This window comes from Vulpes lagopus, chromosome 6 (genome assembly GCF_018345385.1).
Source record: "Vulpes lagopus strain Blue_001 chromosome 6, ASM1834538v1, whole genome shotgun sequence".
NCBI lineage: Eukaryota > Metazoa > Chordata > Mammalia > Carnivora > Canidae > Vulpes > Vulpes lagopus.
Window position 1 is genome coordinate 2,458,212 of NC_054829.1, and position 17,429 is coordinate 2,475,640.

Genomic DNA, 17,429 nt, shown 5'->3' on the forward strand with positions numbered 1-17,429 from the left:
CCTGGCGCACCCGCGCTCGGCCGGCCCGCCCCCTCATCCTGCCCCTGGGAGCCACATCCTTCGTTCCCACCCCCACTCGCTCCCCGCCGCCGGCCAGCGCCCGGGCCGCTTCCTAGATCCACCCTCCGAGTCTGGATATCATTTCCTGCAGCACTCCCCGGGAAATCCGCCCCCACCCCCGCCCCGGCTCTGGGGTCCAGAGTCAGCGTCCAGCCCCCCCCCCACGCCCCCGCACACGCCTTGCTGGCGGGTGGAGGCAGCCGCGTGCGATTTTTACATCCGCGTGTCCACCTCCCCGTGGGGGCCCCCCATCTGCGTGTGCGTTTCCGGGGAGCCCAGTTCTATCGGCCCCTCCTAGGTGACAGCCTGCTCCATCCCGTTAATGTCCAGGGCTTGAACACCCTTTACCGTAGCAGCTCCAAGGGAGTTTTCAGGTTAATAGCCTTATTTTGCAAGAGCAGATCGATTCTTTTCATTGTAATCGCACTGGACTTGGAATAGGTTTGGGGGCAGCTGGAACTGACAGTATACGGGAATCGTTGAAAAACTTTGTTCATCTGATCTTTGCATGCCCTCCCTAGTTTATCCAAGGATCCGTAGCGCTGTAATCGTTGATCAGCCAACCTATTTTGCTTTATTAGGACAAAAGTTTGATTAAGCCATTTTATGATCCTTAGAATCTCGAAGATCGCTACAGGTGCAAAGTGAAAGCCTTTCGCTTCATCTCTAACTAACATGGGCATCCTGTCAAGATCCTCAGGCTCACCTGTAAGGACCTAGTAGGCACATGGAGTCTTCTGTTCAGGCCAAACCTATCCTTGAGTCACTTGCGTCATTGGGCTGGGACTGTGCAGTTTGAACCAGTAATTTCTGCTCTTTGGGGCTGATAAAGGTGATATTTACAATGAAGAAACAAATGTATTCTGAAGTGAGGCCTCTTACTCTGCCAAAATGGTAACTGGAATTTGAGGATTTGTTTACTAATTAAAACTTAAGTTGAGGTATTCTTTACAGGGTTTGTTTTTGCTTTTTAGCGAAATGATGTTTTGTGAGAACCGTAGTAGAAAGGAGCCCCAGGACAGCCCCATCATGCTTTATTTCAATGGAGACCACTGCTCTTGGCTATATACAAACAATATCAGTAAAACGAGTGTTCGTTCACTTTCTGGGATCTTTTATTAGTGACGCGATTTTCAACCAAATAACTCATTTTCATAGTTGCTTTGAAAATGAGGTCTTTGGCGCTTGTTGCATCTGAACCTTCTGAATATTGTATTTGCCTCTTCTTAGCATTTGCTGTCTAAATCCAGACAGTTCCACAATCAGGTTCAACTTGGAGCACGCTTTGTGCGTGCATAGCAGTGTGATGGAAAGGTGAAGCGGAGGGAGGGTTGTTGGAGTGGCGAGGTGTGGTCCAACTGGCTGGCTTCGGGGGTGAAGTCAGATCTGGACACCCTGTACATGGGTGGTTCTTATGTAGCCCCTTAACCACCCGACCGGACCGGCCATGCTGTGAACTGGCTGGCTTCACTGGAGCCAGCTCTTCTCAGCATGTGCGGAGGTCTTATTGTATGAGATTTGACCTTTCCAAATTGAAACAGAAGCTGTGTGCTATAATTTAGAAATACTTTTGAAATTGTATTCTGTTTTTTTGTAAATTATCACAGATGAATTACATTGGCCTAACAATTCAATATGCATAGAAGTATAAACCTTAAGTTGCAGAGAAGAAAAATGGATCAAGATTTAAAGTGGCATTTTAATGAAATATTAATGCTACTTCTAAATACTACTAATAAAATATGAAGTAGTATTTAATGTACACCATTATAACTCTGCAAGGGGTGTGTTACTAATGAAGATATGTGTACAGTCATTATTTAGTATTACTTAGAATGGCTACATGTTACAACCAGAAGGTGAAGGGTGGTCTGTCAAGTGGAATTGTGGAGCATTGTCAGGTGCCCTGACTTCCATGTGGAATTACTTCTGCTCTGGAAATGAAGATACAAGCTATCAGCCTAGGGGTTGCTGAATTTTGGATTCACACTCTGCATAGTGTTTGAAACCTCCAAAATGTGGAGTTCTGTCTTACAGAGGGCCAACTTCTCCCTACTTTCCATTAGACACTAGGTGTCTAGTGACAATTAGGTAGAAATCTTGAAGCTTGATGGAGAAATATAACCTATTCGGTTCAGATTTTGAGACTTACTGAGGAATCTTTGAGAAAATTTGGAAAGTATAGGTAATAAAGTTTTTAAGTATTTTTTTTTTTACTTTTTAAAATTTATTATAACAACAGGTGATAATTAATTTTAAAATTATTTTCAGAGGTAGAATTTCGTGATTCAGCAGTTGCATATAATACTCAGTACTCATCACATCATATGACCTTCATGCCCATCACCCTCTTACCCCTTCCCTCTACCCCCTACCCTTCCAGCAACCCTCAGTTTGTTTCCTATGATTGAGTCTCTCATGGTTTGCCTCCTTCTTTGTTGCCTTCATCTTATTTGTCCCTCCCTTCCCCTGTGTTCATCTACTTTGGTTCTTAAATTCCACATATGAGTGAAATCATATGGTATTTGTCTTTCTCTGAAGTTTTATTTTAACTTCAGTTTTTTAGAGAGAGTATGCAGGGTGGGTGTGGGTGGAGAGGGAGAGAGAACCTCAAGCAAGGCTCCACATCCAGTGTGGACCCCAACAGGGGCTCGATCTCACGACCCTGAGATCATGACCTGAGCTGAAATCAAGAGTCAGATGCTTAACTGACTGGGCCCCCCAGGCTCCCCAAGTTTTTAACTTTTAAAAGAAGACTTTCTGGCTCTTAATTCCTTATTGCCACAGTGGTTTCATGGGACAAGAGTCGTCATAGCCTTCACTGTAGGTCTTTAATTTTCCCTTGGTTATGTTTATAGTTTCATTAGTTTCCTCTGTGAGATCTTGGACTTTAATTAAAAGTTGAAAATACCCTGTTTTGCATCTGTTTCCTTAAGCTGTATTTTAATGCAAATTTGATCCTATTTGAAGTAGAACATATGAAGCACTTTGAAATTTCTACAATAGCAGCAAATACAAGTAAATGAGATGAATTTGCTATCTCTGTGTTACATAAAAATACTTCTCATGTGTTAAATATTTTTTTTTCATGGCTTAAATATAATGGCTTGTATTAAAGTTGGATGTAGCTGATGTTTGAAGTCCTAGCCTATTGGCATTGGGTAGACCACAGTGGCTCTGTGCTCTGGCCCCTGCATGGCCTGCAGACCAGGTGGGAAGCCTAGAGCTTGCAGCTGTGTAGGCTCGCCTTGTGGGATGTGGACCCCAGTGTGGGTTTCCCAATTTGCAGACAAGGGCACCTTCCTTTACCTTGCCACTGTACTACTTCTATAAGAAACGGAATTAATTCTCTCTAGCCCTCTTTACTCTTCTCCTTTGTGATTTTTCTTGTGAATGCAGCAGTACCTTCATCCATGTGAATTCCTGTAGCGGTTAGCAGGGAGATCCTCAGCCCAAGGCATGAGTGGGATGAATCTACCCAGTGTAATATGTTGGGGCTTAACTGGTGGTGTTTAACATCTCAAGATACATTTTGTCCTTAATGGGTCCTCCAGATAGAATGTTTATGTAACACGGGAATGCCTTCAACAGGTCTTTTGAATAACACCTAAATTTAAGAGTAATAGGGGGAATGGATAATAAAAGTTAAGTTAATGTAATTTAGACTTGTAAGTAGCTCTTCAGAATGCATGGTGATAATGACTACATGGCATGTGATGGGACGGTTGAAACCACTAAACCTTAACAAGCCAGCCTTACCTTTTCTCTCCTAAAACCTTGTCTATTGACAATTGGGTTTTGAAGTGAACATCAGAGTCACTTCGTGTGTGACACACTTAGTGTGTTAAATCTCGATTTTAAATAACTAGAGTTGGAATTGGAGTGAATTGTCCTCAGATGAGATACCACTGTGTGAGCCACTTGAGAAGGTTTATGATGTGCAGCAGATTACTCTCCAGGCACGCTACTCATGTGCGCCTGAGGTAAAATAATCAAAATATGACAGGATTGATAGAGGTGCCTCCTCTTGTCTTTGCCCTGCCTCTTGTTGCAGAGCCTTGTGCCCTTAGAAATGTCCTGTCTGTGCTGACGTCTGTGATGCTGGATAAACACATGAGCAAACAGGACTGTTAATTCCAAACTATATTAAGTACGGTGAAACTATTGGGTGCTTTTCTTGGTAAAGAGACAAAAAGTATTTTTTTGAGACTAATAAAGTAGGAGGATCTTTCTGGAAGGAACCAAATAAGAGATTTTTACCATTTTTCTTTAATCAAAAAGGAGATAAAATTAAGGGAAATTTTAAAGGAGTTCTTGAGAAAACCCATGAAAACCCTGTAATCACATCACCCTAACTGGTCCCCATTAAGATAACACCTTTTAGTCCCTGTCCCAAGTTTAAGTTTGGTTCTTAGCTTCTTAGAATGATCCAGAATGACAGTGTATTAGGGTTACCTTAAATTTGTGTGAAAAGCTCACACAAATGTTCTCTTACTAAGGAAAACAGATGAGAGGAAAAGAACACTTTCCTTAGATTTAAAATCAGAAGTGTTTTGACAGTCTGAACTACCTGCATGCATATGGGCTTAAAAATATACCAGAGGCAACTATACATTTTTTTTAAGATTTTATTATTTGAGAGAGTGAGAGAGCACAAGCAGGGGGAGCAGCAAAAGGAGAGGGAGAAGCAGACTCCCTGCTGAGCAGGGAGCCTGACGCAGGGCTCGATCCGAGGACCCTGGGAACATGACCTGAATGAGCCAAAGGCAGATGCTCAACCAACTGAGCCACCCAGGTGCCTCCAGAGACAACTATTTTTTAAAGACAAATAGATACTAACTATGAAATAAAGGTCATACTTTATCTGTGTTGTACATTAGGTTTTTGGTCATTTTCATTGACTGGTAGGTAACTGGCAACAAAATTGTTTTTAGATTAAAACTTTGCAAAAAGGATCAGTTATATAATAGGAGAACCTTGGGTTTTGCTGTCTTTGGGAAAGAATTAGAAATTTAGAGAGAAATTTGAATTGGATCGTATGTCAGTCCTGTTCTGTCCTTTTATTAGAGCTACTTTGGAGACATAATGGAACTTGAAGGTGCCTCCTAATGTTACTGGGGTGGCATTGATTTCTCTAGCCTCCGCAATCACAGAGGCATAGGTTGGACCACTGTTAGGAATTGGAGCGGTCACGTGCTCTGCCCTCCTACCCCATCCCTGCTCTCCCTTGGGGAAACTGGGCTCGGGACATTTTCCTGATCATTTTGGAATCAGCAGCCTTTTAGGGGGTCAGCCTGGGACTACCTGGCAGGTGCTAGCTTTGAAATATCTGTTTCACTGTAGCCTTTTCCTTCCATTCCCATCATTGCTGGCCTAGCTGAAGCTCTCAAGCTGGCAGACCTGAATGAATGCTTTTCTCACTTTAAGATTTAAATGCCTCTGCCAGTCAGCCTTAAACACTGCTGTTCTTTTTATCTCTCTCTCTTTCAAATACTTTATATTATATTGCCTTTAATAAATTAGGTCAAACTGACCTAAAAGACCCATGTCATCTTAGTTTTAGGAGTTGAAATTAACCACACTTCTTCCCATATCCTGTGATTTTTCTCAAGTAATATCTTACCTTTATTAAAATAATGCATCTCCTTGATAACTGAGTTTCTTTTTTTTTAAGATTTTATTTATTTATTCATGAGAGACACATAATGAGAGAGAGAGAGACAGAGGGAGAAGCAGGCTCCATGCAGGGAGCCCGACGTGGGACTCAGTCCCGGGACTCCAGGAGCTGAAGGCAGGCGCTAAACTGCTGAGCCACACAGGCGTCCCGATAACTCTGAGTTTTAACTTTCATAAGCAGCCACGTCTAACCCCTCTGTTTCTTTTGATAGTCATCTGTCTCAGGATCGCATTCAGCTGCCAGTAACAGAACCAACTAATAGCAACTTACCCAAAATCAGGGTGATTTCTGTCACGTGGAATTGGGATGTGGGCAGGGCAGGGCTCGTAAACAGCTCATTCCAAGAAGTCTTCAGGGACCTGGGCCCTTTCCTGCTCTCAGTCCAGCATCTGATGGTGGCTGTCCCCGCTGCATTCCAGGCAGCAGGGTGAAAGTGTTGTATTACCGTGGAAGAAGGGAAGAATCTGGGATGTTGTGGTTATTTTAGCAGTTCTTGACTCGAATTCCATGTTTCTATAAAGCAGCATGTAGTACTGCTGATTTCTGATTTTTCTGCTTTAGACTTTATCTGTTGACTTCGTCCTGTGGAAGAGAAGGTTATAGAAGGTTATAGAATCTTCTCTGCCCACCTGTACTCTCTCTCCCTTTTTCCAAATATGGTTATATAATAATTTTTGTTTATATTGGTACTGTTTATGTTATCAGTAGGTAAATATCTTAAGCCACATAGGATGCAGTTAGTTCCTGTCTTTATTGAGATAGGGGATTATTTCTGTGTTTATTAGAATGAGTTATGTTTTCTTCCCTCTAGCTTGGATGCCAGTGTACAGTGCTAAGTACAGTTCCAGGGTTGTAGCTAGAACAGGTCAGCACTGTAACGTGCCTTGCCACACACACTGCCCAGCTTGTCAGCTTCCACCCCTTGAAGCCTTTTGTTTTCCTATTTCCATTGAAGCTATTTGTGCTCTAGATCTCGTGCTTAGCAGTATTCCTAGAATATCTCTCCATTCCTTGTGGGAATTTTTTTTAGTGTTTCTCAGTTGAATTCCCTTTTCTGGATTTCATGTCTTTCTCCTTTTGGTAGAGTGTATCTTCTAGTGGCTTCCTGAAAAAGGGTTCATTGGAGATAAATCTTGAGTGACAGTCTGCCTGGGTCCTGAATTATAGGTTAGAAGTAATTTTTCCTCAGAAGTTTGACAGCATTATTCCATTACTGTCCACTTTCCATTGTTGGTAATGAGCAGTCGGACAAGACTGTGTGACTTGTCTTCCCTGGGAACTCTCAGCGTCTTCTGTCTACCTCCAGCATTCTTTGGTAGGTTTTTCTGTTGGGGACCCTGGGTCCTTCAGTTCTGGAACTTTTTTTTTTTAAAGATTTTTATTTATTCATGAGAGATAGAGACAGAGAGGCAGAGACACAGGCAGAGGGAGAAGCAGGCTCCATGCAGGGAGCCCGATGCGGGACTCGATCCTAGGACCCTGGGATCATGCCCTGAGAAAAGGCAGCCACCCAACTGCTGAGCCACTCAGGCATCCCTCTGGAACCTTTCCATATTGTCTCTTATCTCTTCCCTGGTTTCTCCATTGTAGCCTTATTGATCTCCTATTCTTCAGATGTTGCACCTTCTGGAGTGTTCTGCTAATTTCCTTTTCCTACTTTTTCTTTATCTGCTTCTTCTGACTTTTCTGGAAGAAGTCCTCAACTGTGTCTTCTGGTCCTTACATTGCATTATTATTTCTGCTGTTACATCTTTCATTACTAAGTGTTTTTATTCTCAGCATTCATTTTTATAACATATTGGTTTCATGAAGACAATATACTTTTTTTAAAAAGGGCTTTATTTGAAAGAGAATGAACATGCACACAAGCTGGGGAGAGGGGCAGAGGGAGAAGCAAACTCTCTGCTGAGCAGGGAGCCCCATGTGGGGCTCGATCTCAGGACCCCAAGATCACCACTGACTGAACCACCCAGGCACCCTGGCAATGCACTTTTTCTTTTTTTTTAAGGTTTATTTATTTATGATAGAGAGAGAGAGAGAAAGAGGCAGAGACACAGGAGGAGGGAGAAGCAGGCTCCATGCCAGGAGCCTGACGTGGGACTTGATCCCGGGACTCCAGGATTGTGCCCTGGGCCAAAGGCAGGCGCCAAACTGCTGAGCCACCCAGGGATCCCCCCCTTTTTTTTAAACCAGCAGTGCACTTTTTAAGAGATTATTTTTAATTGATTTATGTGTACACATTTATGTTATGTAGACATTTTCTTTTATTTCCTGTGTCATCGCTCTTCTGAGTCCTTGTTCTCCTCTTTCTTGCTTGGGTCTTTGTTATCAGAAGCTTTTCTCCAAGTACCTGCTGATTATTGGCTGTCTCTCCATAATTGTGAGTGGGCTGATTAGACACTCCCCATGTGCATGGACAAACTTTTGAGTGTTGAGTCTCACCATTAGGAAATAGGATGGGGACCTGCCAATTTGAGGAGCAAAGTAATTCTTTCTTTGGGGCTATCAGTTTCCCTAGAGAGGGATTTCTGGTGTCCTGTCTGGGCAATGGGGAGTAGCATGGGATATGCTGGCTTTTTAGGAAGGTCGGATAAGGTAGAGAGTTGGTGGTGGGTGGGGACAGAAGAATTTCTGGGGTGTAGCTGCTGCTTTTATAGATTTGAAGCCCCATTTAGACCCTCCGAGATTCTGAGATCTCTGTACTTCTGATCATTCCCAAGCCGCCTTACCCCTACCTCACACACATTAACTTTTGGTTTTCTAGCTTTGCTAAATTAGTCATCACTTGTCGATTTTCTTTTCCCACTGTGCACAATTATGCTAACATTTCTAGGCTGCTGTCATCTCCTGTTGAATACTCATTCAACAAGTATTTTTTAAGGACTTGAAAAGTACTAGGCACTGCAGTGGTGAACAAAATCCCTGTTCTCCTGGGATTCATGTTATCCTTGAGGCTGTGTCCCTTGGTAATCATAAGCTATCATATTTTAGTAGGGTTTCCAGATGGTGTAAAGCTAAGGCAGGTGTTCTGAAAGGTACCCTAGCTTTCATCGCTGTGTGAAGTCAGAGGGGATAGTTTCTATTTTCTTTGACTTGGATGTATTGGCATTTCTATTCCTATGCTTACTCATTTATTAGAAAGCTTCCCCCATAAGTAGAAGGAAGATGTGGGAATAAGGGAGGGCAAGTTTTTCTCTAGAAACTGCATCCCAGTGGGAGGGAGGAGAGGAAGAGGGGCAAAGGATGTGAAGAAAGGGGAATTACAGGATGGGTGCACTGAAAACAGGACAAGGGGTGCCTGGAAAGTACTTCTTTAGATGGCTGGGGAGTGGCTACTCTAGGGTGGATACAGGGATGAAGCAGGGAGGGATCTCTGGAGACCCACAGTGTGGACATGTTTGCAGTCGGGTGTTGGTGACCCAGGGACCACGTGCATAAGCTTTGATCTTTCTTGAACTGATGTGGAGCCGATTCTGTTTAAGCTCTTAGTATGTAGGAAGGTATCACCAACTATTTATTTGAGGCAGAGAGAGGAGTGTACTTGTGCCTGTGAGTCACAAGATGGGCAGAGGGTTGGAGGGAGAAACAGACTCCCCGCTGAGTAGGACCCCCAAGATCATAACCTGAGCCTGAGCTGAAGGCAGATTCTTTTTTTCTTTTCTTTTCTTTTTTTTAAAGATTTTATTTATTCTTGAGACACAGAGAGAGAGAGAGAGAGAGAGAGAGAGAGAGAGAGACATAGGCACAGGGAGAAGCAGGCTCCATGCACTGGGAGCCCGACGTGGGATTCGATCCCGGGTCTCCAGGATCGCGCCCTGGGCCAAAGGCAGGCGCCAAACCGCTGCGCGACCCAGGGATCCCTAAATTTATTTTTTAAACTTGTATACTATTTCTTTTTATTTTTTTATTTTTTTTATTTTTTTTTTAATTTTAATTTTTATTATTTTTTTTTTTTTACTATTTCTAATTGGAAATAGTGTTTTAAATTTATTTTTTAGTTTAATTTTTTTTTTTTTTTAAGTAGACTCCACACCCAGTGTAGGGCTTGAACTCATGATCCCAAGATCAAGAGTCACATGCTCTGTGCATTGAGCCAGCCACACACACCCCGGAAATAGCATTTTTATTCTTCACTATGAGAAGATGTTAATTTCTTAATAAATGGGTATACAGCAATCCTTTAAAAATGATTGTGCAGCTCTGCCACAAATGGACTTGCTTCTTTTTTAACTGCAAGTATTTGAGATCAGATTGTCAAAAAGTCTTTTAAGTGGATTAACAAGTCACCCTTCTGCTGTACCTTTAAAATTAATCTGGGAAAATGTCAATAAAACCCGGTTTTTGGATATGTGGAATATATTGTTTTGCAGCAAATTGGGAAGTTACTGCGAGTGTTTTATTCCCAATTTCACCAGTTAATTAAGGTGTCAGGGATGGCGTTTATATTAGACTGTATCAGGACAAGAAATGTTTATGAAAACATCAGTATTATGGTTTTATGTAAGCAAAGTGATAAGCCTGGATATATTTCCTTCTACAAATATATAATTATTTTTTTAAAAAGCAAGGTAAGCGTTTATGAAGTTTGATAATCCTTGTGAAATAATATGTGAAGAGGATTACTGGAACAAAAGCTGATGTCTATCAGCAACGTGAGAGAAACTTAAATTGCACAGCTGATTTAAGTTCATTTTAGTGGGAAAGAAAGATTTCTCTGGCATTTGCAGTTACCAGCTGGTTTATTTACTTTTTCTTTCTTTTTTTGATAACACAGTTATTGAGATATAATTCACATACAATTTACCTGTTCAAATTACAGTTTGACATAGGCAGTACTATGTTCATAGAGTTATGCAACCACCTGTACTATTGAATCACAAACATTTTCATCACCTCTGAAAGAAACCCTGTACCCTTTAGCTGTCACCTGCCAGCTCCCTGCTTTCCCTCTAAGCAACCACTGATCTCACCTCATTTTGTATTTGCCTATTTTGGACCTTTCATGGAGTCTTATAATATGTGGTCTTTTGTGACTGGGTCTTTTTCATTTAGCATAATGTTTTCAAGGATATCTTATATTTCATCCCTTTCAGTTCCAAATAACATTCCATTACATAGACAGTCCACATTGTTTATCAGTTCATCAGTTGATGAACATTTGGGTTGTTTCTACCTTTCGGCTATTATGAAGAATGCTTCTGTGAACATTAATGTACCAGTTTTTGAGTGGACATATGTTTTCATTTCTCTTGGCTGTATACCCGGGAGTAGAATTGCTGGGTCATTCAGTCACTTTATGCTTAGCATTTTGGGAAACTGCTAGGTGGTTTTCCATAGCAGGTGTATCAGTATACATTTCCACCAGCAGCGTATAAGACTTCCAGTTTCTCCATTTCCTCACCAACACTTGTTATTGTCTCATATTCTAGTCTTGGTGTCTCATTTTAGTTTTGATTTACTTTTCTCTAAAAGTTAACAGTGTTAAGCATCCTTTCTTGTGTTTATTGGCCATTTGAATATCTTCTTTGGAGAAATGTCTGTTCTTTTGCCCATTTTAAATTTGTGTTGTCTTTCTGTTGTTGAGTTGTAAGAGTTCTTTGTATATCCTGGATATTAAACCTTTACCAAATGTATGATATGCAAATTTATTTTTTAGTTTAATTTTTTTTAAGTAGACTCCACACCCAATGTGGGGCTTGAACTTATGATCCCAAGATCAAATATACTATACAGTATATTTGTATATTTTCTTCTATACTGTGGATTTTTATTTCATATTCTTGATGATTTTCTTCAAAGCACAAAAGTTTTTAATTTTGATGAAGTTTAATTTAACTTTTGTTGATTTTGGTGTCATATCTGAGAATCTGTTCCCAAGTCCAAGGTCACAAAGATTTATATCAGTGTTTTCTTCTAAGGGTTTTATAGTTTCAGATCTTACATGTAGGACTTTGATCCACTTGAGTCAGTTTTTGTGTATAGTAGGAGATGGGGAACCACATCCTCTTTTTTCTTTCTCTTGCATGTGGATATCCTGTTGTCCTACCTAGTACCATTTGTTGAAGAGACTGTTCTTTCCCCCATTAAATAGTCTTGCATCCTTGTCAAAATCAGTTGATTAATGTATGGGTTTAATTTCTGGGCTCTCAGTTGTGTTCTATTGGTATTTATGCCTATCCTTATGTCAGTACCAACACTATCTTGGTTACTGTTGCTTTGTAATAAGTTTTGAATTCAAGAAGTGTGAGTTGTCCAACTTTGTTCTTTTTCAAGATTGTTTTGGCTATTTTGAGTTCCTTGAATTTCCATATGAATTTTAGGATCAGCTTGCCAATTTCTTTAAAGAAGCCATCTGGGATTCTGATAGGGATTGCATCAAATCTGTAGATGAACTTGGGGAGTATTGGTGTTTTAACAACATTAAGTCTTCTGTCTATGAATATAATATCTTTCCATTTATTTAGATCTTTTAAGTTTTTTCAAAAATATTTTGTAGTTTTTAGAGTTTAACGTGTCTCTTTTTATTGTGATAAAATACATGTAATATAAAACTTGCCATTTTAACTTTATAAGTGTTTATTTGGTTATATTAATTACATTTACAAAACAGTATAAAATTTTCAACTATTTTGTTAAATTATTCCTAAGGTTTTAAAATTTCTATAGTAAATGGAGTTTTCTTAATTTTAGTTTTAGGTTGTTCATTGCAAATGTATACAAATAATTGTTTTTTATTTATTTTTTAAATTTTTTTAAGGAAATAATTGTTGTTCTTTTTTTTTTAAGATTTATTTATTTATTTATGATAGAGAGAGAGGCAGAGACATAGGCAGAGGGAGAAGCAGGCTCCATGCCGGGAGCCCGACGCGGGACTCAATCCCGGGACTCCAGGATTGCGCCTTGGGCCAAAGGCAGGCGCCATACCGCTGAGCCACCCAGGGATCCCCGGAAATAATTGTTTTTTAATATTGATCTTGTATTCTGCAAAATTACTGAACTCATTTATTAGTTCTCATAGTTTTTAGTGGCTTCTTTGGGATTTTATATATAAGATCATGTCACCTGTGAATAGAGGTAGTTTGCTTTTTCCTTTCCAGGCCGGATGTTCTTTCTTTGTAACCTAATTACCCTGGCTAGAACCTCCAGCACAGTGTAGGATAGAAGCAGCAGGAGTACACATCCTTGTCTTATTCCTGATCTTAGGTACAAAGCATCTAAGTCTTTCAGTATTAAGTGTACTCTCAGTTGTGAGTTTTCATTGATGCTCTTTATGAGGTTGAGGAAGTTTACTTCTATTCCTAGTTTGTTGAGTGTTTTATCATAAAAGGATGTTGAATTTTGTTAACTTTTTCTGGATCCATTGAGATAATCACGTTTTTGTTTTTAATTCTGTTGATAATATGCATTACATTAATCGATTTTTTTTCAAATATATATATATGTTTGTTTATTCATTCATTCATTCATTCATTCATTCATTCATTCATTCATTCAGAGAGAGCGAGAGAGAGGCAGAGACACAGGCAGAGGGAGAAGCAGGCTCCATGCAGGAAGCCCAACATAGGACTCCATCCCGGGTCTCCAGGATCACACCCCGGGCCGCTCGCGGTGCTAAACCGCTGCGCCACCGGGACTGCCCATACATTAATCGATTATTATATGTTGAACCAGCCTTACATCCTGGGATAAACCCCATTTTGTCATGTGTACAGTTCTTTTTCTATGGTTTGGATTTGGTTTGCTAGTACTTTGTTGTGGATTTTTAATTCATAAGAGATACTGGTTTGTAGTTTTTTCTATCCTGGAGTGTCTTGGTTTTGGCATCAGAGTGATACTGGCCTTACAGAATGAGTTAGGAGGTGTTCTTTCTCTCTCCCCCCCCCCCCTTTTTTTTTTGAGAGTTTGTGAAAATTTTGTGTTCTTTTAATGTTTGATTTGGGGCCCCTTGTGGCTCAGTTGGTTAAGTGTCTGCCTTTGGCTCAGGTCATGATCCCAGGGTCCTAAGATTGAGCTCTGCAACAGGCTCCCTGCCCAGTGGGAAGTCTGCTTCTCTTTGCCCTCTTGTCCCTCTCCTCCTCCCTCTTTCCTTGCTCACGTACTGTCTCTCTCAAATAAATAAAATCTTAAAAAAAAATCGAATAAAATTAAAATGTTTGATTTTGAGGAACTGCCAGATTCCCAGTTCACCTGGGAAGCTCTCTGGGTTTTTCTTTTTCTTTTTTTAAAAAAATATTTTATTTATTTATTCATGAGAGACACAGAGAGAGGCAGAGACACAGGCAGAGGGAGAAGCAGGCTCCCCGCAGGGAGCCCGATATGGGACTCGATTCCCAGACCCCGGACTCCCGGATCACACCTTGAGCCAAAGGTGGACATTTATCTGCTGAGCCACCCAGGCGTCCCCTTCTTTGGGTTTTTCTTTGTGGTTAGTTTTTTTATTACTAATTCAACCTCTGTGCTTATTGTACATCTATTCACATTTTCTCTTTCTTCTTTAGTCAGTTTGTTCGTTTTTATCTTTTTAGGAATTTGCCTATTTCCTCTAGATTAATTTGTTGGCATAGAGTCTGTTCATAGTATTTCTTAATCTGTAAGATCTGTAGGGATGTCTCTCCTCTTTCACTTCAATTTTAGCAATTTGAGTCTCCTCTTTTTTTCTCCCAGCCAACCTTAAAAATGGTTACAATGTTCAGGTTTACGTTTTGCCACAGTGAAAAAGTAACTGCAAGTAAAAGTAATTGAGATCCATCTATTCTGTTGACTGTAACTGCTGTTCATTTTTTCTGCTTACTGTACAGTATTGTACTGTATTCGTTTATCACCATTTGTGTATTCATGCTGGATGGGCTTCTGGGGTGGCCACTTTTTGGGCTGTTAATGAAGAGTTCTACTGTAAATTGCTTTGGTTTTTAAATTCTCCAGAGAAAGTTTCTTTGACTGCAGTTCATCTACCATGTCATTGGTCAGTTTTTCTTTAAAAACTTCTTTCCGGGGATCCCTGGGTGGCGCAGCGGTTTAGCGCCTGCCTTTGGCCCAGGGCGCGATCCTGGAGACCCGGGATCGAGTCCCACGTCGGGCTCCCAGTGAATGGAGCCTGCTTCTCCCTCTGCCTATGTCTCTGCCTCTCTCTCTCTCTCTGTGACTATCATAAATAAATAAAAGTTAACAGAAAAAAAAAAATCTTTAAAAAAATAAAAATAAAAAAAAATAGGGATCCCTGGGTGGCGCAGCGGTTTGGCGCCTGCCTTTGGCCCAGGGCGCGATCCTCGAGACCCGGGATCGAATCCCACATCAGGCTCCCGGTGCATGGAGCCTGCTTCTCCCTCTGCCTGTGTCTCTGCCTCTCTCTCTCTCTCTCTCTCTCTCTGTGACTATCATAAATAAATAAAAATTAAAAAAAAAATAAAAAATAAAAACTTCTTTCCAGGGATCCCTGGGTGGCGCAGCGGTTTGGCGCCTGCCTTTGGCCCAGGGCGCGATCCTGGAGACCCAGGATCGAATCCCACGTCGGGCTCCTGGTGCATGGAGCCTGCTTCTCCCTCTGCCTGTGTCTCTGCCTCTCTCTCTCTCTCTCTCTCTCTCTCTCTCTCTCTGTGACTATCATAAATAAATAAAAATTAAAAAAAAAAAAAAACTTCTTTCCAGACATTTTTTCTTTCTTTCTTTCTTTCTTTCTTTCTTTCTTTCTTTCTTTCTTTCTTTCTTTCTTTCTTTCTTTCTTTCTTTCTTTCTTTTTCTTTTTCTCTTTTCTTTTCTTTTCTTTTCTTTTCTTTTCTTTTCTTTTCTTTTCTTTTCTTCTTTTTTAAAGATCTTATTTATTCATGAGAGACACACACAGAGAGGCAGAGACACAGGCAGAGGGAGAAGCAGGCTCCGTGCAGGGAGCCCGATGTGTGGGACTTGATCCCGGGACTCAGATCATGCCCTGAGCCAAAGGCAGAGACACTCAACCGCTGAGCCACCCAGGTGTCCCTTTCCAAACATTTCTTGAGTTACTCTCCCATAACTTAGGATTCTGTAATAGTTTGTGGAGGATGGTTATGGATGGTCCAAGTTACAGTTCTCTGTGATTTAGGATTGCCCCTTGTACCAAGTATTAAAAATATAAGAACATAAATCACAAAACTTACATTAGGCCTTTGTTATTTTTATTTTAAATAGTTTTAAAGTTATAAAAATAACATGTGTTCATGATTGAATAAATTGAAACCGTGCAGAAGGGTATGCCATAGAAAGTATGCCTAGATTGTCATGTGAACTGAGTTGATGAAGCAGCAGCAGCAGGGTTTGAGAGGAGTGACCCTCATTTTGAAAGAAGTTCTCCTGTGGATAAAAAATGCTATCGAACAGCATCACCTGCTGCAGAGAAATTGTTCATGAAGGAAAGAGCCCATCAATGTGGCAAACATATTTGTCTTGTTTTAAGAAATTGTCCGGGCACCCCCGCCTCCAGCATCACCAACCAGTGGGCAGCCAGCACCGCGGGGACCCCACTCTCCTCCAGCAAAAGATATGACTGGCTGAGAGCTCAGATGATGGTGAGCATTTTTAGCAATGAGAGGGTTTTTTTTGTTTTGTTTTGTTTTTTAAAGATTTTATTTATTTGAGAGAAAGTGAGAGAGAACACAAGCAAGTGGAGGGGCAGAGGGAGAGGATTCAGGGAGGGAGGCACACTCCCTGCTAAGCAGGGAGCCAAATGTGGGCCTCTGATTGCAGGACCCTGGAATCATGACCTGAGCCAAAGGCAGATGCTTTAACTGACTGAGCCACCCAGGTACCCCACAATGAAGTATTTTTTAATTAAAGTATGAAATTGACTTTTTAGATACAATGCTATTGCACATGCAATAGACAACAGTATAGTATAAACATAACTTTTGCATGCACTGGGAAACCAGAAAGTTCATTTGACTCGCTTTTTTGTGATACTCAATTTATTTTGGTGATCTGGAACCAAACTTGCAATGTCTCCAAGGTACACCTGTAATTATGGTTATGTAACTTTTATTCACTCTGAAACCGGGCTGCATGACTGGACCCAGAGAGAATGTGCCTATCTTGCGTCTTGAGGAGGAGGATCATCCAGATTTCAGCACTGAAGAGTTCCCTGTAGTTTGTTTCTAACTTCCTTTGCTGTTTCTGGGTCATACTCAGCTGCCACTGTTTCTTATCTTCACAGCACTCTTCATTGGATTCTCTTTTTTTTCGTGATTTGCTAGAGTCTTTTCTGGGGAGGAGAGGATAAATATGTTACATAAATACATATATATGTGTATGTGTCTATAACATTTTCCCCCGTACACAGATCAAGAGTGGTAATCTTTCCAAGGTGTTGAATGTCTTAAGATGCCTCATTGCCCCCTCATTTTATTAATAGTTTGCTTGACTAAGTATGGACTTCAAGGTTCACAGTGTCTCCCTCTTGAAGAAGAAGATTCTGCTTTGTGATCATGATGAGGTGGTGGTTGGCCACAATTTCCTCTCTTTTTGAGGATATTAATTAGAATGTTTTTATGTTTTCTTTTCCAATTTATGTGTTTCTTTTGGGATCAGTTCTTTGTTCACCTTGGAACTTTTTTTCCAGTGATTTTTTTTTTTTCTTCAAATGCAGGTAGTCCTTGGATAGCTGCTTGTCCTGGATTATTTAGGAAATTTCCCTAAAAATAATATAGAATTACTAGTTCCTATTGAG

General features: G+C 40.7%; 1 protein-coding gene across 1 annotated transcript in view; it reads left to right on the plus strand.

The window, feature by feature from the left end:
• CDC42BPB (CDC42 binding protein kinase beta) overlaps positions 1-17,429 on the plus strand; it is a 105,888-nt gene that overhangs the window by 796 nt on the left and 87,663 nt on the right. The gene's annotated exons all lie outside the window — the stretch shown is intronic.